Raw genomic sequence first — 22,215 nt, forward strand, 5'->3', positions numbered from 1 at the left:
GGGGGGAAAAGAGGTGGTGGTAATGGTGGAGGGCACTTAAGGGGAAGAGCACTGGGTGTTGTATGGAAAACAATTTGACAATAAAATATTATGAAAAAAATAAAAAAAAATAAAATAAGAAGGGAATATCATTAAAAAAAAGAAAATAAACTTGTGAGGTTTACAGCATTAATTGTTATTGCAGTAAATACTGATGGCACCTGTTTTTTCATTTATCGTGAAAATTTGCAAGTCTGTATTCTGAAAGGCCCCAAGATACAGATGTTACACAGGGCAGCGGGGGCGCATCCAGCCCCAGGTTCTGTCCCGTATTTGTCCTGAGCCTCACGCCCTCAGGCTCCGCCAGTCCAGTGCATCGTAGGGGAGGAAAATACATTTCCTCTATGCGTCATGGGTTCCCAGCAGGATCTCCTTACAAAGGACAGACTAACAAGAGAAAAGCACCCAGATTTTATATAATGTTAGTTTTACATGACACAAGAGCTTGCCTGAAAAAATGAGCCCTGGAGCAGCAGTCAGCCCTGTGTGGTTTTATTCCGGGTTTGACGAGGGCTGGGAAGCAGCAGGCAGGTGACAGGACAGAGGGCTCAGCGTGGTTCGCTGGGGAAGCTTAGCAAGGCCTGTCTGTTGAGTCCCCTCACGTCCTTCCGTCTTCAGAGATTAGGATGCTCCTTTCCTCTGGGCACAGGGAAGGCACCTCTCCCAGGAGGGTCATATGACCAACTGCAGGGGAGAAGGCCAGAGGGTCTGTTCTGCACCTGCTGTTTCTCAGATTCCTTCCATTTAACACGTGCCCTGTTTGGGAGCAGCCCGGCCTGAACGCCATGAGGGGGATGACTTCGTGAGTCCCTGGTGCCCCCAGCACAGCAGCCAGAGTCCTCCTGCCTTCTTCAGCAGGCACCGAGGCTGACGCTTCTGGAGCCTGCAGTCTTCGGTCTGTGCACAGTCAGCACTACTGCACGTGCACGGGTTTCACCGCTTCTCTGCCCTAAGCTTCCGGCAGGCAGGCTTGCGGTTCTCAGGCTCCCCTCTCTGCCCCCCAACTACCCATCCTGACCACTGGAGCCGAGTGCTAGGCTTCGTGTAGCTCGCACAGGGTCACTGGCTTAGTACCTGTCCATGATGAGGGCTCGCTGCTGTAATGCTGCTTCTAAGCCTTCCCCTGTGACAAGTGCCTGTCACTGAGGGGTTGTCCCAACAGGCAGCAAGTTACATGGTCAGTCAGCTGAGGCCACCCTCCCCTCCAGAGCAGAGCAAAACAATTTCCATGTGTGAAACCCCATGAACACTCAGCAAAGCAGGGTTCCATGAGGACACTCCTAATACCGAGTTCTCTTATTTTTAAATGCCTTAACAAAATGAGAAAGCCAATATGACCACTCCGTGAGCTGACATTTGTTTTGTTTTGCTAACAACGCGTTGTTGACGAGGCTACTCCCTCATTGGCAAGCCAGTGTATTGGTGTATTAGTCTGAGGCTCAGACAATTTCTGCCTTCCAGTTGTCAGGCAAATTTAGGAAACACCCCGGATGTGTGTGCAGGTGCACGTGTAGGCATGTGTAGGTAGGTGTGCGCGCATAGGTATGCGACCTTGCTACCACCTTCCTCTCACCGGCATTGATGTTTGATTTTGAACTAGGTATTTCCCTCTGCCTCAGTTTTGTAGCTGTCCAGGTAACCCCCAGTTTGTTGGAAATCTGAAGGGTTGGCAGTTTGTCCCGGGACTTTTGAAGTAAAAAGAGAAAGGGCAAAAGACAAGGAGGGCTAATATTGGACAAGGCATGACCTAATGGGCTTGAGTGCATCCCCTTTGCAGCTTTCATCTGAATCCTTTTTACTGACGCTGAGGAGGTAGGACACAGCCACCACTGCTTTCCCTCCTCAGCTGAACTGTTGTGGCGTGTTATGTGACGCGTGCAGCCCTCCGTGTGTCCCTCTGTCGTACATTGCCGCCAGGCTTGAACGCACACATGTGAAATACCCGTTGACAGGCAGAGTCTGATTCACTGGGTCTGGGGTCAGCTGATATCCTGCATTTTACAAGCCCTCGAGCGATGCCACCGAGGGTCAGCGAGCCAGGCTGTGGGTGTCCCCGCGGTGCTGAGTGCCGGCCTCAGAGCCTTTCACGTGCTGCCCTGGGGAGGTCAGGCGCTTTGTGGGTAGCCGCTTAAGTAAGGGAAAATCAAACGTCACATTTATTCACATCTTCCTCTGTGCCAGGCGCTTTTTAAAAACATACTCCTCCTAACCTCTTTTATCTGTGGACGGGACTTAACAGCCACAGGGTTGTATATTCTGCAGCCTCCGTTTCTACAAAGTTTATCTGACTTCAGAGCCTAAACCTGGAACCCTACACTATACTCAGAGCTCTGTAATGTTTATGTGAATTTTGATAAAAGGATAATCCAAAAGGGGTTGAGAGTTTTTATCCAATCTCTGTTTCTGGCTTTCCAGTCGGCCTTGTCACTTGGGGTGATTCTTACCAGGCTTCTCAGATGCCAGGACCAGAGCAAGGGATGACGCAAGCATTTTGTAGCTGTTGCTTAACAGCCTGGCAGCCTCGGGGTTGTGTAATACGAATCACGATTAACAGATAAAATGTTTACTAATAAACATTCAGCTGTGTTAATTTATTGAGAATTGCCATTTTGATAAAGCTTATCAGATTAAAGAATTTTATTTATAAACCTTTCTAAAGTTACTGAGGTAGACTAATGTACAGATTGTTTTATTGAGGTATAATTGACATTAGTTTCATATGCACAACATAACGATTCAGTATTTGTGTGTGTTGTGAAATGATCACAGTAAGTCAAGTTAACATCCATTACCATGCATAGTTTAAAAAAAACTTTGTATGTGAGAAGGACTTTTAATATCTACTCTTATCAACTTTCAAATATATGAGATGGTATTATTGACTGTAGTCACCAAGCTGCTCATTATCTCGCCATGATTTATTTTGAATCCGGAAGTTTGTACCTTTTGACCCCCTTCACCCACTTTGCCCACCCCTCACCCGCTGGCTTTGGCCACCACTGGCCCCTGTATCTTTCGAGTTTATGTACTATTGTTGTTTTAATTCCACATGTAAGTGAGGTCATACAATAGTTGTCTTTGTCTGACTTGTTTCACTTAGTATAATACCGTCTAGGTCCATCCTACTGTCATCAAGGGCAGGATTTCATTCTTGGGGCTGGAGGGGGCGTGTCTATACACACATCTTCCTCGGCCATGCCTCCGTCCTTGGACGATGGACGCTCAGGTTACTTCCATGTCTTGGCTGTTACAAATAATGCTGCAGTAAACACAGAAGTGTATTGTTCTCTTTGAATTAGTGTTTTCCTTTTCTTCAAATAACAACTCAAAGTGGATTTGATGGATCATATGGTAGTTCTATTTTTAATTTTTTGAGGAACCTCCATACTGTTTTTTTACAGTATCTGCACCAGTTTACATCCCCAGCTACAGTGATAGGGGTTCCCTTTTCTCCGCCTGCTCGTCAGCACTTATCTCGTCTTTCTGAGTCTAGCCATTCTAACAGGAGTGAGGGGTTTGCAGTGTGGTTTTGATTTGCATTTTTCTGATGAGTAGTGGTGTGGAACACCTTTTCATGTGCCTCTTGGCCATCTGTATCTCTTTGGAAGAATGTCTATTCAGATCCTCTGCCTACTTTTTAATCAGGTGTTTATTTCTTTGCCATTGAGTTGTATGAGAATATATTTTGGATATTAACTCCTTATCAGGCATATGGTTTACAAATATTTCTTCCATTCATTCAGTGGCCTTTTCATTTCATTGTGTAGTTTACTTACCTGTTGGTCCTCCCCATCCAGACCACTTCTGGCTGTGTGAGCCCCGTGCTGAACTTGGCTATCTTTCTGGCTCCAACGTGGAGTCTGGCATAGGGTGAATGCTCCAGAAATGCCGCCAGTACCTCAGCCTCCTCCATACGTCATGTACATTTTAACTGGGGTGTAGCCACATCATTTGCGTATTAATTCTGTGGTCTGACCAACCCAGCACTTGTAAAGGATCGTGTGGGAAATGATTTACATCATGCTGGTAATAGTTTTGGTAATGTAGAATTTCATTCCTAGCCTTTAAAGTACAAAAGACTCGACTTGAACTTGATAAGAAACATGGGTGGGCTTTTTTTTGCCCTCATAGTTCATATTTGTCCTGTGTGTTTCTGTGCATTGTGTAACTTGAAAAGAACGAAGACGTTTCATCAGTTCCTCACGCAGGACCCTGACAGAGCAGGACGGGGTTGGGGGTTACACTGAAGGAAGCGGAGATACAGCCTCAGCAAGGTGTCCTGGGTGAGGAAAGCAGCGGGTAGTTGCAGGTCGACCGTAGCTCCCGGAAGCGAACAAGCACTGCACAGAGCACGGCGCATGTGTGTGTGCCTGCACCCGTTCCTTCATCTGCTGCACGTGTTCTGGGTTCTAAGTCTACAGTGTCCCACAACCCAAGAAACAAAAAGCAAATGTCAGACAGTGGTGAGTGACAGAGACAGAGCTGTGTGGGACCTCTTTCATTTGGAGTGAGGCCGTGGCCTAGGCCGTGGGCGAGGCCGTCCCGGCACTCCGCACATGGGCAGCCCTACTGACCGAAGGACTCATCCGCCAGGCTGCGGCTTGCCTGAGCCAGGCCTTCTCATTTATTTCTTGTCAAGGGCTTGTCTTTTACTGTACGTCAGATACGCCCTTAGCAGGTGGAAGGTGCACCTTCGGGCTCTGCTCTCTCATTTGTTTCAGTTTTCTTGGATGTCCACAACTTCTTTATGACTCTGAGTGACCATCTGGTTTTTTAAAAGTGCCTCAGTCTCCATCTGTAGCTCAGTTTTGTTGAAATTAATCACTCAAAAGCAGTCTGATATTCTGGGCTAGTATTTAGGATCCTGAAGCTCAGTGCTAGCTCTACAGAAATCATGGAAAGGTCTTATATAAAAATTTTTTGTGTTTTGTCTTACATGCAGAATGCTCCCTGACTTATGAGAAAGTTATGGACGTGCCCATGGATATTATGAGGATGAGTTAAATAAAAATGCTTTTGAACTACTTGGAGCTTCAGAAGCACAAACATCACCTAAAACCTAGTTCGAGTTGACCTCCCTTAGGTGATTCATATCCTCCCTATGACATGATCTTCCCAATAGCCATGACTTTAAAAAACTGAAATGCAGCCAAATGTGTAGTGTTTTCAGGGCACCAGGGAGAATGCAACAGTAATATTTAAAATGCCAAGGTCTTCCCCTACCGCACCTTGAGAAGCGAACTGAGAATGAAGGAAATATCAGTTAATTTTGATGACCATGATGTCCTGTGCAGAACTACCCGGTCTTCATTCCTGTTTTCTCACAGACATCCATTCTTTACCTCCCTCAATTTTTGTGCTACAGATAATTTTCTAACAGCATGGTCAGCACTGTCTGCGCAGCGAGTAAAAGGAAAAAACCAACCTGTGACTGCATCGTGCGCTCACTGTCTTTCCCACTTCAGTTCCATTTAAACTGCTGAGCATCGCCCATGGGGCAGGGGCCACGCCGGCCCCTGGCAGTGCTCAAGTTCGCAGCACAGTGTGCGGCCCCACGGGCACTCGGCTGCAGACGTGGAGGGTCACTGAGAAGTGGAGCCTGGGGCACCCGGGCAAGAAAAGCTTCCTGTGGGAGGTCAACTCAGCTCTAGCTTGCACGTGGACATTGGTCCTCTGTGTGCGCTGTCACCTCCGTGCCACCAGACGGCAGTCAGTAACACTGGGCTCGTGCCTTCTTGCTGCCTCTGGGTGAGAAAGCTGGGAAGCTCTCCCTTCTGGTCCCGCATCTCACTGAGGGCTGTGCCTGCTCTAGGAGCCCAGAGGCACTCTGGGTTGAGACCGCCCTTTAGGAAAACGATCCAAAAACTCCACTGAAAATCACTCAGTGGGATCATGGAGGGAGGGCTCCTGTCAGTTTCCTTCAGGATGCCCCAGTTGGTTAGTAAGAACTTTATTAAGGGAGCTACTTCTCCCCAGCACCAGAGTCCTGTGCTGTGGGGAGCACTGGGGGAAGAGTGTTCTGTCAGCCCATGAGTTTGTGGGTGAGCTTGAATACAAAATACAGAAGTGCGCAATCATTTGAAAACATATTAATGTGTGCAAAGATGTTGACAGGGAATGCAGTCATTGGGAGGGAAGCGGAAACCTCAGCAGTTAGAGGAGGATGAATACACATTTGTTTAGACTAAGGCGTCATGTCTGGGCATTCAACAGGGAACAGAAAACGTACACCTGCAGAAATGTGCCAAATAGTTAAGATATTGTTTGGGAAGTACCAAATTTCAAGGAATTTTCTCTTATTTTTTAAAATTTTAAGTGTTTATTTAGTTTTGAGAGAGAGAGAGACAGAGAGACAGAGCATGAGTAGGGAAGGGGCAGAGAGAGAGGGAGACACAGAATCTGAAGCAGGCTCCATGCTCCGAGCTGTCAGCACAGAGCCTGACGCGGGGCTAGAACCCACGTACTGCAAGATCATGACCTGAGTCTAAGTCAGATGCTCAACTGACTAAGCCACCCATGCACCCCGAATCTTCTATTTTCTATTTATTTCTATAACATCTTAGTTTTGTTTAGTATTTATTACTTTCATAATTAGGAAAAAAAAGATTAAAAGGGAAAATAATACATAAATATTTGACAAAAATTTTAAGATATTTTAACTTAAAGTGTAAATATTGAGCCAGATGGGGAGCAAGCGTATTTGTGATTCTAACGTTAGGCAGTATGGTAGTCACAGTTCTCCAGAGTCAGAGACACCAGGACGCACTCCCCCACCTCACTGGGGGGCAGCAGCCAGCTTTCCCCATGGTGGTCAGCATCGGCCACCCAGCCGGCTCCGGAACTCCCTTCTCTCCCTATGGATTCCTAGGCATGAGGAGCCCAAACGGGCTGAGTGGCCATCTTAACTTCCAGTTTAATGGGATCAGTGTTGTGTTTCCTGGGGGACGCATTCCTGTCTTCGGAACCAGCAGAACGTGAGGTCGTGGAGACAGGAGGCAATAATTTGCTAGTGGGTCACTAGGGGTACTAGTGTGTGGTGCCACTGTCATTTGTCATTTGATTCTTCGTTCTGAATCCTTGCTGGGGGAGGGAAACAGCGCCACACGTTTGACGCTGATTCAGAGCAGACCCCACCTCTTAGAGGACCTTGTCCCAGCCCTGCAAGGTACTGCCACCTAGCTGGCACTGTAACTGAGTCGTTAAAAGGCCAGTTTACTGTTTTATCAACTTGGTTGCTTCAGGATGATGGGGACGTGGTATGACCAGTGAACTCCATCATTATAGGCCCCCCACCATACTTCTTTCTTTTTACTGTGATGTGAGTTTCTTGACAGAAGTAGTACAATGTAGAATACCATGCTGGTGGATAAGGCATTCTGTAATCCCATGGTTGGTACTCTTTATGCAAGCATTGTGTGCAGGGAAGGCAAATCCACATCCAGGATGTCTGTTTCAGTAAGACCAGTGTGCTTCCCCTTCCACGATGGCAGCAGTCCAGTGCGGTCATCCTGCCACCAGGTAGCTGGCAGATGTCCCTGGGGCAATGGCACAATATTGGGGCTCAGTGTTAGTCTCTGCTGCGGCAGTGGCCGCAGCCCGGTCAGCCTCGGTGAGTGACGTCTGTGTTGCCGAGCCCGTGCATAACCTCCATCCCCGCCACCACGCCACGTGGTTCGTGGGCCCACTCCCCCCGGGCTAGGATGGGCAGCTGGGGAGAGAGGCTGACTGGTGTCCATAGAGTGGGCCGTCCTGTCCACTCGATTATTAAAATCATCTTCTTCTGAAGTCACCCTGTGGTGGGCACTTAAGGGACACAAATACCTTCGCTTTTTGGAAGAAAGGACTCTCCATGTTCCTCTTCCCCACATTTGTTAGTCACCAATTTTCCAGAATCCCACTACCCAGCCATACGATTGGCCCCAGCCCCAGAACTGATGCGGACTCGCACATCAGGCCGTTTCTCCTTCCAGGCAAAGTGAACAGCCAGGTGCGCAGCTCGACGTTCTGCCGCTGGGAGGATTTCCCTTGACCGCGTCCTTCGGGGATGCCCTGGGGAGGGTCCGTGCTGTCTGTGTTCGGGTGCTGTCGGTGTGTCGGGCAGAACCATCAGTCCTCCAGCCTTCTCTTCCTCCATCAGCTGATCTTTGAGAGATACCCAGGAGGCCATCGGTCAGGCTGGGAGAGAGAAGGTGACATAGCAGGAGTGAGAACATAGATATTTGCGACACTTTGTCCTGTAACTTACCTGGTGCCTTCGGGGCCTGCTCAGGCCCGATCACATATGCACCCCTTCCATCGGATAATGGAACAGTGCTGTGTGTGTCCAGCTTCGTGTCCCGGTGGGTCAGGTAACACCCAGCTCGTGGTGGGCAGCTCAGGTCTCCTGGTACCTTGGTGGCCCACGGGTAGACGTTTAGTCTGTACCAAACAGGCTCTAGCAAGGCAGGAGCTGTGTCTCACAAGGGGAGTGGCGATCTGTGGGGAAGGACAAGGCTTTGCCCCCAAATCCTAAGGGCTTCCTTTGTCTCTCACCCACTGGGCGCTGCCACAGGCTCCAGACAGCAGCCCTGTCTGCTCTGACGTTTCAGGCACAACGTGCTTGGTCACACGGCCCCAGCCGCAGAGCAGCTCGCGCGGCAGCCTGGACCCCCCAGGCCGCCTTCCCCGGTCCCGGACCCCACTCGAAACTGGCAGCTTTTTGGGTCACTAGGTAAATAGTCCAGAGTATCACACCCATATGAAGAATATGTTGCTTCCCAAATCTAAAGGTACCCAATTTGACACATAAAATTAACCCTCACAGGCAATGTGTATGATGCACAGAAACTCAGTTTATATGTAACTCTTGAATGATTTGAAAAGTAACATACCAACTTTGAATTGAAATAGTATTCACTGAGCACTTCCCTCCTACGTCCTCTCCCCTCTCACCTCCGTCGAGCTGTGTGCCGTGATCTGTGCTAGATATTTGTTCTTGGGTGGCCAGTAGTGAAGACTTGTGGGGTAGTGCCCTTAGGAACCATGAGTATGTTATATTTGCTTAATACATTACCAAAGAGAAAGTAATGTATCAAAATATTAGACCTAGAAGATTGCTTAGGAAGTACCCAGGCCATCTTGACATTTCAAACAAAATGAAGAAGCAGAGTGCTAACGCACAGACTGGCACTCACATTTTCTGTTCTCAGCTGGAAACCAGTTCCCTGTGCTGGTTTCTCTCTGCTCACTCGGAGCCAAGAGGTGCGCTTGGTGCTGTGTGGATCGTTGGCCTGTCGGAGGACAAGCTAGGGTTCTGTCTTCAGCCACGGGTCAGCGGTGGCAGCACTGTGTTCAGAGCACTGCTGTTTCCTGACCAAATGCTAGATGTGCAGGGCTAGGAGGGAGGGTTAAAGAGCAGGATGTTGAAAATCCTGCTGTCCTAAGGGCTCTGAGAGTAGAACATCTTAAAAATTAATGTAATTTTTAAATTAAATGTAAATGACTAAAGTACACACCTGGTTGACAAGGTTATTATTTAAAATTTTAATCAAAGTAGCCAAGTTAACTACTTTAATAATTGAATTTTCCTTTAGCAAATATAGTGGAGGTGGAGCAGAGGTAGATGTTTAAGAGCCTAAGATCAGCTTTTTTTTTTGTGGCCCTACCGTCACTGGTGTCAAGAGCACAGTTAATGTCAGTTTGTATCCTTGGAGTTGGGTGGTGAGACGCAGGTGCTCCAGTTCCAATCCAGCACCCCCTCCCCCAAGTAGGTGAGTTGCCACAGGCCCCCTTGGCAGGGACTCCAGGCCTCTGCTTCACCCTCCCCAGCGTTCTAGTTTCCTGTTGGAGACAGCCCCTTCCATCAATAGGCAGCCCTCCTTTGCTAGGAAATGTTCTCTTTCATAGAACTCCTCAGGCTGCTTTAATTTGTGCTCGGGTCTCCTAGTTCTGCTCCAAGGTTTTCTTCTGGGTTTCTCACAATATTTTTTATAGCTCCTTTTGGATGATCAGTAGTTCTAGACCAGAAGTTGCAGCTTTCTAATATAGAAAATTTGAACATTCCTCATAAATACAGTAGGGAATGGAAGTCCCTGGTTCCTGGCCCCAGCTCTGCCCCTTGCTGATTGGGTACTTTGGGCCACTTAATCTCTGAACCTTGGTTTCCTTTTCTGGTAACCTGGAGATGATAATGTCTGCTCCAGGCACCATTCCATGGGATCCTTTTATGGTCTATCCATTTCCTTCCAAGAGTAGGATGTTCATTCCCTTGGTTTAGATTGGAACTTTTTAAATGATAAATACAGTGTAGGTTCAGCTTAGATGGCACAAGGTATGATGATAGGAACAGATGATGCTTTCTGGCATGTCTTAGTTTATGCATTTCTGTATTTATTAGAGATACTGGGAAGAGTTTTTAAGAAATTCAAGAATAAATAAAATGTATGTGTTATTGTGGAAACTATCAGATTTGTCAGTTTAAATTAACACAGCGTATGTCTAGTACAGGTCTGTGTGAAGACCTTGATTTGAGTTGGGATCTTTGTTACAAATTAGAATCTAAATGCTAGGAGTGGGGAGTATCATTTGCTGATAGACAATGATGGCTTTAAGATATCAGTGACTTGCTAATTTTTATGGGGTCAATGCTTTTTATTCAGAATACTAATTAAAATCACAGTGAGACAACCCTACACCTGTTGGAATTTATTTTAACACACTCTTTTCCATTTTTAATTTTTTTCACTTCGTCTGTCTCACCACTTGAAAAGTGTGTTACTTACTGAGAAATTCATTCCAAGGTATGAAATGGGATTGTTTCACAGTTGTTATTCGGGAAGTAATAAATATGAGTAACAGGAAATATTAATACAGTGTTTTAATTGACATTGCTTTTAAGCTTTCTGTGTGTGTGTGTGTGTGTGTGTGTGTGAATCCTGTTTTACAAGTCACATTTAGTTCTGTATTATGATAGCCAGCATTTCTTAAAACTCATGTCTTGTTTTATAGAACTCTCCCATCCTCCTTTAGTATTATTTGAAATTTCAAAGGAAATGACTAAAAATCTGTTAAAGCATATGTATTATACTTCAGTAGCAAATTTTTTAAAAGCAAATCAAAGCAATTATACTTAATACGCTTTTTCATTTCCCACAATCCCCTCTCCCCTGTCTCCAGCCCTGCCCCTAAATCTTAGGATTCTGGTATATTTTCTCTTCCCTTTTTGAGATGCACTGCCTGGCACATAATTGTAGGATTGAATGAATACTAACTAAAATACAACCTTAAGCCTCAAGAAGAATGATGTTAGTACTCTATGTGTAATACATATCACAGGTGCATAAAGTATACCTTTTATTAAAAAAATAGCCTTAAGTGGCTTTCATTACCAATAGGAGCAAGTCCAAGACCATTAGCCTTTCTGTTGGAAGACACTATGGGATCTGACTTAATACTTAGGAAATTTATACCAGGGGAACAGGTATTATATTTCCTTTGCTTATATCAGAGGAGTCTAAGGATCAATTAAGACAATCTGGGATTTGAACACACAAGTGCTAAGTATTCCCAAACATTGATGTTAGTCATTCCAGTAGGTGTAGCATTGTCTCACTGTGCTTTTATTATTTTTTTTTAATTTTAATGTTTTTTATTTATTTTTGAGAGACAGAGAGAGACAGCATGAGCAGGGGAGGGTCAAAGAGAGAGGGAGACACAGAATCAGCCAGTGCAAAAGAGATGAGTCTTCGCTTGATCTTTCACCTCAGTCCTGTTTTAACAGTGGTGCTAGGTCCTACATGGTTTTTAGATGTGAGTTTAATGCTCATAAAAAAATTCCCTGTCTAAAGTAGAAACTAGGGAAGAAACTCAAAGAAAGAAAAGAATTGTAAATGCGTCTGAAGACACTAATGCACTACATAAATATTAGTTCTTGGAGTTACTGCCAAAGTGTAAACAACTTTTTAGATTTTTAATAAACTTTAGATTTCAGAAGAGTTTTAGATTTACAGAATAATCAAAAGTTAGTACACAGGTCCCATATACCCCCACACCCAGTCCCTGATTAATAACACCTTACATTAGTATATTTGTCACAATAAGCCAACCAATATGGACATACCACTACTGATTAAAGCCCATACTTTATTCAATTTCCCTTAGTTTTAATCTAGTGTCCTTAGCCTGTTCCAGGATCCCAACTAGAATATTGCATTTCACTGCCGTGTCTCTTTAGGCCCCTCCTAACTATGGCAGTTTTTCTGACTTCCTTTGTTTTGGGTGACCTTGATAGTTTTAAGGAGGGCTCATGAAGTATTTTGCTGAATACCCCCACCACAGAGGGGACGCAGGCAGTATGCGAAGGCTCGCCTTATCCTGGGGACAGCCCCTCCCCCGCAACAGCCGGTGAGCCTGATTGGGGCGGGGGGAGTTCGCTTTGCTGTTTAGGACTCACTCGCGCACCAGACGGGGGTCGTTCACGTGAGTGGAGAGCACTGAGGCGGAGCGACCTTCCAGGAAAATCAGCACACTGAACGTGGTGTGCTAAGTTTGTGTTGTCTGGTAGGCATCCAAGTAGAGATCTCGGATAGGATGTGGAGTAAGGTATTGAAGGTAAGAAGGTGGAGGTCTTCAGTGTTTGGATCTAAAGATGAGACTAGATCAGTAGGGACTCAGGGTAGAGAGAAGGGTCGCAGCTGCGCCCTGGCACTCACCCACAGAGGTCCGAGGAGGAAGAGCTAGCAGAGGGGAGACTGGGAAGAAGGAATCTGCATGTAGTGGACGCCGTGAGTGCTGGCTGCCACGGCTATCAGCTGCCACCCGCCCCCCCCCCCTTCCCAGCCAGCAGCCAAGGTCTGTCGCCCAGGGGAGCTTGGGCTGCTGCTTGCCCCAGAGTGGGATCACCTGTGGTGCAGTTCACACCCTAGAGCTCTCCTGGGACCAGGTCCCCAGCCAGCACCCCGTCCTGCCAGCACTCAGGAGAAACCACAGTAAACCATGAAGTAAGTGCACAAGAGTCCCCTTCTCAGGCTCTAACTACAGACACCAAATAAGGAGGGTTTATAGAGGAGTGAAGAGAGCACCCAGTAAGTGTTAGCTAGCTGCTACTCCTTCTTTTCCCACCACAAAACCTCCCCTTTGCAGACAGCATGGGGCTCCCTCAGTGTGGATGCTGTGCCAGCGGCGAGGCTGCTCGTCCTGTCCCCCGCCTGCTCTGTAGAGGACACCGAGTCTGGGCTGTGTCCGAAAGGAGGAGGCCACCTCCCCTGTAGAGGCTCAGGGGGTGATGAGGGCACAGGGGCTGGAGGAGGCGGCCAGTCGGAGGGTCTGCCCACCAGATGGGGGACATTGTGTCACAGAGGAGGGGACGCTGAACTGCGCTTTGAAGGGAGTCCTGCATCTCCAGGGTTTAACATAGGAGAGGCCTGGACGGGCTTCAGCTGTCCGGCTCTGCAGCCTCTTTTCAGATCCATCGTAAGCTGTGGCTGCCTCCACACCAGGGAGCTCAGCTGTCCAGGCAGCCTGGCCCTGCAGAACTCACTTTTCAAGCCAGAGCAAGGTGCTAAAACGATACAAAGAGGGAGACACAGAATTATGTGAATTTACCCTAAGTAGGTCAGCTCTTCCGGCCAGCCAGAATCCGCCCCCTTTCTCATCTGCCCGGTGCTTCCAGGACTGCAGGGTGTGCTTGTCCAGGGTGCCCCGGGCCTTCCCTGTCTCCGCCCTCACAGGGCCTCATGTTGCAGGTGCCCAGTGATGGCTCCTGGACCCACACGATTCTCGTTTCTTCCTGGAGGAAGCCATGCAGGCAGGTGTAACCGGTGGTGGCATGCCGTGGGCCCGAGTCCTTATTTTCCAAACTAAGCACAGTGCAGGAAAGCAGAGAGGTGGGGAAAAAATTGGTACATCTTATCGGAGCATGAAACTGAGAAGTTCCAAGCTGGAGAGAGCTACAAAAGTCTGTGGAGATAAATAAAAATCAGAAACAAGATAAATAATTTTACACCTGTTAGACTGGAAAAAATGTAGGAGTCTGGCACCATCAAATATAGAATAGGATAGAAGGCGAAGGTAAAGCGCTGACGGGTGTAAACTGTTCTGGTGCTGTTGGGAACTAACCTGGTGAGGTGTGTAAAGGCAGAGCCACACGGGCCTCTAACCCAGGTACCCCGAACTGCCCTTGCTCACAGGCGGCTTGCAGCAGAGTGCCCGTGAGCGGCATTCTGAGTAAAAGCAGGAAGGAAGAAGGAAGGCGCCCTATTTATTAGCAAGGGAACAAGTAAATAAATTGTGGCATAGTCACACGGTAACACCATGCGGCAGTTAAAACGAAGGGGTTCGAGCTGTCCGCGTGGGTGAACTTCACTATGTGACACAGAGTTGAAGAACACGTCATTTTTTAAGCCTAAAAACAGGGTGTCTGGGCGGCTCAAGTCAGTTAAGCATCTGCCTTTGGCTCAGGTCATGATCTTGCAGTTCGTGGGTTTGAGCCCTGCGTCGGGCTCTGTGCTGACAGCAAGGAGCCTGAAGCCTGCTTCCGATTCTGTGTCTCCCTCTCTATCTCTGGCCCTCATCCGCTCATGCTCTGTTTCTCTCTGTCTCAATAATAGACAAGCATAAAAAATTTTTTAAGCCTAAAAACACGCAGAACTGTTTGTTTTTAAGCTAGAATATGAGTACATGGAAGGTCATTATCCCGGTTACCCTTCTTTGGTATATATTAACATTTTTCTCTAATATTTAAGACGTGAAAAGAAACAAAAACACCCAAGAAAGCATTTTTTTCTTAGAAGAGGGAGAAACTAATAAAGTGAGGATACATACATATGATATATAGGTATAAAAATACATGTTAATTGAAAACTTGAACTACAGCCTAGGCCTTTTTTTAATTAAAAAAAAAGTCTAGGGAGATTTGTACCTTCTCTTAGCTTTACTTTCTCCCCTCCATCTCTACTTTTTTAATCTGTAAAATGAGGAGGTTATAGTAATTGGCAATATCTCCTTCCTAGATACTAAAAAGAGAAAATAAGATCATGTATGTGAAAAGGATGCAGATTGTTGATTATTATTATTATTGCTAAAAGAAGTTGTTAAAATTTCCTATCAAGGGAATATGAGAAGCTGGAATATGTTCATTGTGGGAAAAATCAGAAAATGTAGAAAAATTCTAGTAAAAATTGTAATCCACCAACACTAATGTTTTAGTTTATTTATTTAGTATGATTTTTGTTTTCTATCAGAACTAGAACTTGTTGATAAAAGTTAATTTCAGAACATTTCTGCATCACAGAGGAATGATGGCAAGAGTGCATGCTGTGTATATTTATTTTGAGAGACAGCACGCATGAGTGCACAGAGGAGGGGCAGAGACACAGAGGGAGAGAGAGGACTCCTCCCAGGCAAGCTCCGCACGGCCCGCCCAGAGCCCAATGTGGGGCTCTGTCTCATGAACCACGAAACCATGTCCTGAGCCGAAATCAAGAGTCAGATGTGCTCAACCAGCTGAACCACCCAAGTGCCCCGAGAATGCATACTTATTGAGAAAGACAAAGTGAGGTGACTTCTCCAAGCATTGCATCAGGTGCTCCTTGAAGGCATGGCCTCTCTTCTGTGTGTGTGTGTGTGTGTGTGTGTGTGTGTGTGTGTGTCCCTCTTAGCAGCACCCGGGTGGTGCTGAGTGATCAGTGGTCATGGGCCGGTCTGGTTGACATTGATAATCGACAGGTGAGACTGGGGCTCTGGACTGAACGCTGACCCACCTTGTGCCTGCGGTGTGACCTCAGGCAAGCCACTCGCTTCATTAACCTCCCTTTCCTCATCTGTGAGACTGAATGGTTGTCTTAGCCCTAAATTGGCTAAAGCCAATAACTACTGTCTACACCGAGAACACTTACATGAGAGTAGTGGGAAATGATACTGGAAAAAACATGCTAGTTCATCATGGTAAAGGGCCTTGAAGCCTGGGTGAGTAGTGTTTCCAGTAAAATTTCTACTCAGAAAGTGGCAACTGAGATGGGATGGAACAGGATGGAAGTTAGAGCCATTGAGAGTATTATTTCCACTGGATTTTGAGGTGTGTACAAATCAGTAGCCAGAAGTGATCAGTATATGTGCTGCCGAAGTGAGCATACCGGAAGTGGTCAGGAGATGAAGGTGCTAAGTGTCCGGTTTCCTGCAGGCGGTATTTTTAGTGCCGCTGTTCACAGCATTTTACACATGCTCTTGTGGCAGATTCTTGCTGCGCCTTAGCACGTGAGAAGGCTGTGAATGGTAATGTTGCATTTGTAGCAGGAGACTTGGTAGAGTCCTTTTTTCATACGTTAGCCCTGCTTGATGAGACAGACTCTGTCCAATTAGAAGTTGTATTATTTTCCAACAAGAAGGTTTGGAAAGCATCGGGAAGAAATGTGTAGTTCTGAGTTTCTTGCAGTGTCCTAGAAAATAGAGAAGCCGGGACTAAGAAGGTTATCCCCAGCACATTCTGGTTCAGAACTATTTAGAGGCACCATGGTCCCTGAATTCCAAGGTTCTGACCTCAGACCTGTGTGCTCTGAATTCCTTTATTATCTCTGGTCCATGCCCTCTTGCAGTTCTTTATCAACAACTTGAACTGAATGAATCAGGACTGGATTTGTGAACATTTAAGTGAGACAAATACAATTTTGTGGGGGAAAAAAAGCTGAATTTTTTTTCAAATATGGTCAGTGGACTTAACAAGAGAAACGTCTCAAACTCAGGAAAAAAGACAATCCAATTAAAAAAGGGTAAAGCATCTGAATAGACTTTTTACATAAGTGCCCAATGAGCACTTGAAAAGATACTCAACATCAGTAGCCATTAGAAAAATGCAGATCACAACCATGTCACATCCATTAGAATAGCATACTCAAAAGATGTAATAGCAGGTGTTGGAAAGAATGGTGGAGAAATTGGAACCTTCTCCACCCAGTGGTGCTGGGAATATAAGTTGGTGTGGCCATTTTGGAAAACAGTTCCTGAAGAAGGTAAACATAGAATTATCATTTGACCCAGCACCTCCACTGCCAGGCATATACCCAAGGAAAGGAAAACGTGCTCATACAAAGATTTGTACAGAAATGTTTATAGAAGTAATTCATAATAGCCAAATAGTGGAAACAACCCAGATGCTTATCAACTAAATGGATGGAAACAGTGTGATGTATCCACACAGGAATATTATTTGGACATATAAAGGAAGCAAGTATTGATTGTATACTTACGACATGGAAAAATCTTGAAAACATTATGCTGAGTGAAAGAAGCCAGCCACAGAAGGCCACATATTATATGATTCCATTTATATGAAATGTCCAGAATAGGCAAGTCAGTAAAGGCAGAAAGAAAATTAGTGATTGCCTAGGCCTGGAGGGGAGTACTGGGGGTTGGTGAAGATGTTTTAAATTTTATTATGACGGTTGCACAGCTCTGTACAAAACCACTGAGTTGTACATTTTAAATGGGTGAATTGTATGGTATGTGAATTTTGTCACAATAAAGCTGTTACCTGAAAAAAAAATCTCATTTGAAACCGATCTTAACTTACCATTAAGAGAGAATATTATAAAATTCTACAGAAATAAAGCTAATTGTCATTCAGGAATAGTTCAATTGGAAAGATTTGTGGATTGCCCGCCGTGTGCGTGGCACGGGGCTGATGAAGAGCTCAGCCGGTGAGGAGCTGAGGTGTGGGGGGGCCCAAGTGCAGGCGGGGCACGACCTGTGTGGAAGGTGTCGCGTTAGTGGCAAGAGGGAGCCGCTGGAATGTCAGGGAAGGCGTTCCCACCGGTGTCAGGGCGCTGAGGCATATTTTAGGCCAAAGGTGCCAGGAAGTGTGTGGTGTTGTTGAGTTTTTAGGTGCAGAATTGGGTGGGCAGTGCAAGTGGCAGGAGGTGGGCCTGGAAAGAGGGACTGACTTCCCAACTGTTCATCTTCTGTCAAAGAAGAGGAAACTGTACATGTCGGTACTATGCTGAGCCAGTCTGTATTCTGGAAGCTTTAGTTCATACTTGAATAATGTGGATCTCTCACTGATCGAGCCATGGGCGTGTGCCTGGCACTATGCTGAGGTCCTTTCTCCACATACCCCTCACACACTTTGGAAGGATGTGCTGCTGTTACCCCAGGACGCAAGAGGACCCCCAGCGGGCCAGCAAGTTGCCGGGGTGAGTGGCAAGGCCAGGCCTCCGGTCCCGAACCTGCGCTCCCGCCTCTGCTCTTCAGCTGGTGGGCCCTCTGTGCTGGCGGGCGGGAGTCTGGAAAGCCGGCTCGCTTCTGTGCTTCCGTTTCAACAGGCTTTTGGTTCTTTGTTAGGGTGATGAAATGAATCTGGGATTTATATCATTTCTGAAACTCATTTTGTTTTACTAAATGTATCTAAACTTAAACTGGCACAATTAAACTTACTGCTATTTCACTTACAGCGTTTTTAAAAAACCTGAGTGGTAATAATCACAGGAGTTTGTTACTTGAGTTATTTGTATTTAGCATTCATTCCAATTACATTCTTTTTAAGTTGAGAGAAATATTCCTGAACTTTGGTGATCCTGGTTCTTTGCTGAGGTGGTTTCCTGTGTACTTCTATAAAATATAATTTTATTTGTATCTCTCAACACCATTTATAGGGTTTCTGCCTGGAAAGATGAACATCCTTGAGATGGATTAACTGACATTTGTTTGTTCTCCCTAAAAATAGATGGGGTGTAGAAAATTAAGTGACTTATTCAGAGCACTAGACTGTATCCCAAATAGACTTTCAGCAGGCCTATCCTATATTTTAAATGTAGATTTGTCTACTTCTAATAGTCCTCAATAAATATCTATTAGTAGTAGTAACTGTAAAATGATAAAATGTTTATCTAACATTGGAGAGAGTGACAGCCTGGCATTTTTTCAGTAATTAAAGACCTGCGTCCACACTTAGCTTATCTTCTGACTCCATAGCAGAACACACCTTCAGCTAGCACCCTGAACGCCCAAGTTTTTTTGTGTGCAAACTGGAGCTGTTTCCTCCGACAGGAAGCAGGGCTCTGCCTAGTGCCGGGCTGGAGGCGGAGCACGCTGCCACCCGACGCGGGCGACGCGGGCGACGCGGGCTCCCCTGCTGGTCGTTTCTCAGCGCTCCAGGACGTCCTGACATTGCCAACTAGACTGGAGGGATTTGGGGAACAGGAAATAAGCTGCTGGGAGATAAGGCGGGCAGCTATGAATTGTAGATGAGAGAGGAAATGAGAATTCTAATCTGCGGAAAGAACATTAACAGTTTGACATTATTTTTAAATGAAGAATCATTGGAAGGGTTTCTTTCTCTAAGTTAGGGGAGCTACCTGCCTATTCAGTTACACTCCCAGCAATGTATGTGAATGGGGACTACATTTCCATTTACTGCTGCATCTGTGCTGATCAAGAATCACAAAAAGATGACCTCCGCGAACGCTTTGTTTATTATTCAACAACTACTGTGATGTCATAAGGCCAAGAAATCTTTAAAGTGAAAAATAACTATTTTTTGCCTTTGCTCTTTTGTGTCTCATGCTATGACTCTGATAGCTGTTTTCATGAAGAAGAGAGTTTTTATGCTTGATGTTAACTTAATATGCACCGTGCCTGGCAATGGATGTTAAAGGAAGAAAGACGAAAGTACAGAAAATGTCATTGGCCTTTATTTTCTAAGATAGGACACCTTGTCAGATGTTCTTTCCAGGGAAGGTCATAGCAGATGGTCTCCATGTTAACGTGAGGAAATAATCTGAAAGCAGATCGGTTGTGAATATCACGTACTTATTTGTCATATTCCATCCCGTAGTGGCCATTCTGACGTACATCAGTGATTGTGGACTTGAACGATCAATGTGTGTCTTTAAGGGCAAAAATGTAGCTGCAAGCACATTAGTTGATTGCAGTGTTCAGGCCAAATCATTGGATCTGAAAGAGGATTATGAAGTTGGCCTTTATTGACTGGAAATTCTAAATTTTATGACACATGCAGTGTCATTAAAAGACTTCTGTTGTTGATGTTACTGTTTTTTTAATTAGGTCAGTACAGTAAATTTTTTAATCTTAGATTGATATTTTTCTTTTTTTTTAATTCTTTTTTATTTCTTTATTCTCAAGTTAGTTAACTACAGTGTAGTCTCGGCTTCAGGAGTAGAACCCAGCGGTTCATCTCTTATGTATGACACCCAGTGCTCATTCCGAAGAGTGCCCTCTTTAATGCCCGTCACCCATCTAACACCCTCCCCACCACAAACCCTCAGCTCTCTGTATTTAAGACTTCACTCACATGGGGAATTCGAGAAACTTAACAGATGAACATACAGAAAGGGAAGGAAAAATAAGATAAAAACAGAGAGGGAGGCAAACCATAAGAGACTCTTAAGTGGGGAGTTTTTAAAACTGGACTTCAAAACTGAAGCTGGGTTTGTTCATCCTGCACCTGTGTGGGGGTTGAGGCCCCGCTGCGTACGCTCACAGCTCGGAAAGGGCTTCCGGAGCACGCGGCGTGGCTGTGAGTGGACTGAACTCCACGGGCACAAAGGAGGCTTCCTCTCCATCCTCAGCCCCTGCGGTTCCTAGTAAGCAGGCAGTAGAATGCCTTTGGGCCTTGAAAATAACCTCCTGGACATAGTTTTCAATAACCTTGTGTAATTCAAAGATATAATTGAATATGGATCATCACTCCTAATTACATAGTAATCTTTGGCACAATACACTCAGAATTACCGTGTGTCAGTCTGCAAAGGTGAGCCTGGCCCTGTGCCCCTTCTCGGGCGCACGGCTCAGTGGGGCAGCGTGCCCGTGAACCGGAAGTGAACCGGCAGCTGTGGTGGACGGCGTGGGCGCTGCCTTGCAGAGTGGGAGCGGATGGGGCAGCCGCAGGGAAGAGAAAGCAGGAGGGGGCCGCCCCGGGTGTGGCTGGCGTCCGCATCTGTGAAAGCGACTCTGGCGTGGGAGCCATCGATGAGTGAGACCTGCCAGGTGACTGCCAGGCCTCAGAGGAGAGCAGCCTCACAACCGTCTGATTTCTTCTGCAGTTTTAAAAGAGAGCTACGGTATTTTAAAGTGGGCAGTACTTTCCTTCCTGGATTTTACTATGCGTCTCACAACAAGTGCTGATGCCACCACCTGGCAGACCAAGCAGGGGGCCCCTCCAGCTCTCTGATACCTGAAAACTAAATTAAAGACTTAAAGTCAGGTGTGCCCTTGGCACAGGTTTGAGCAGGGACAGGAGTTTCGTGTTACGCTGTGGTTTGGACACAGGTGGGTGTGAGAAGGGGTCTGGACGTTGCAGAGGTCCTTGCCAGTTTGTCCTTGGCCTTGCTTGCTATTTTACTTCTTATTTTATTATTGTTTTTTAAATGTTTATTTATTTATTTTGAGAGAGAGCACAGTGGGGAAAGGGCAGAGAGAGGGGAGTCAGAATCCCAAGCAGGCTCCATGCTGACAGCAAAGCTCTATCCCACAGACCCTGAGATCATGACCTGAGCTGAAATCAAGAGCCAGACCCTAAACCGACTGAGCCACCCAGGCGCCCCACTTGCTGGCTATTTTGGAATTTGGGGGAGAGCTGCGTGTCCACGAGGGTTGTCAGTTTACTGGGTGTGAAGTCCTGGAGGGAGTCAGGGGATTCAGATCTTCCTTATGAGTAGCAGCTGCGTGCTGGGTGGTGTGTGACAGTGCACCTTACTGTCACATGTCCGTGTGTGTCTGTGCATCTGTCGGTTTGCTGACTCCCAGATGGATTTTTAGCTTCCTGAGCATGTGGTCTCGTCTTCTCTATCTTGACTTGGTCATATAGTGTCACACAGCCTGAACCAACCACGTCTGACCAATTCAGTGAACTCCTCACAATCACCATCAGGGCCAGCCAGGCGACACTCGGAGAGAGTTCACCCCAGTGAAGGCAGGGTATTGGTTTTGTGGCTCATGGGCTCCCAGGACCACTTCAAAGCCCTGTGTCCTGACAGGTTTTACTGGGTGCTGTGAGTCCTGCCCTCAGTCTCCGTGGGCATTTACCTACTCCCGCAGAGCGCCTCCCAGAGGTCCACCTTTGGGTGAGTGAGTGAGAGTCCAGATAGATGAGTTATTTGTCCAGGCTCAGAATTTTTCAAATTAAAAAATTAACTTGTGTCATACTCACAATTGTTGAGGTTTATAATTTTGTATTTCCTCTCTGATAAG

The 22,215-nt window shown here is 46.2% G+C and overlaps 1 protein-coding gene across 1 annotated transcript in view; it reads left to right on the forward strand.

Annotated features, from left to right (window-relative positions):
- TULP4 (TUB like protein 4) overlaps positions 1-22,215 on the forward strand; it is a 165,191-nt gene that overhangs the window by 67,394 nt on the left and 75,582 nt on the right. The gene's annotated exons all lie outside the window — the stretch shown is intronic.

The sequence above is a fragment of the Suricata suricatta genome, chromosome 7 (assembly GCF_006229205.1).
Source record: "Suricata suricatta isolate VVHF042 chromosome 7, meerkat_22Aug2017_6uvM2_HiC, whole genome shotgun sequence".
NCBI classification, from domain to species: Eukaryota; Metazoa; Chordata; class Mammalia; order Carnivora; family Herpestidae; genus Suricata; species Suricata suricatta.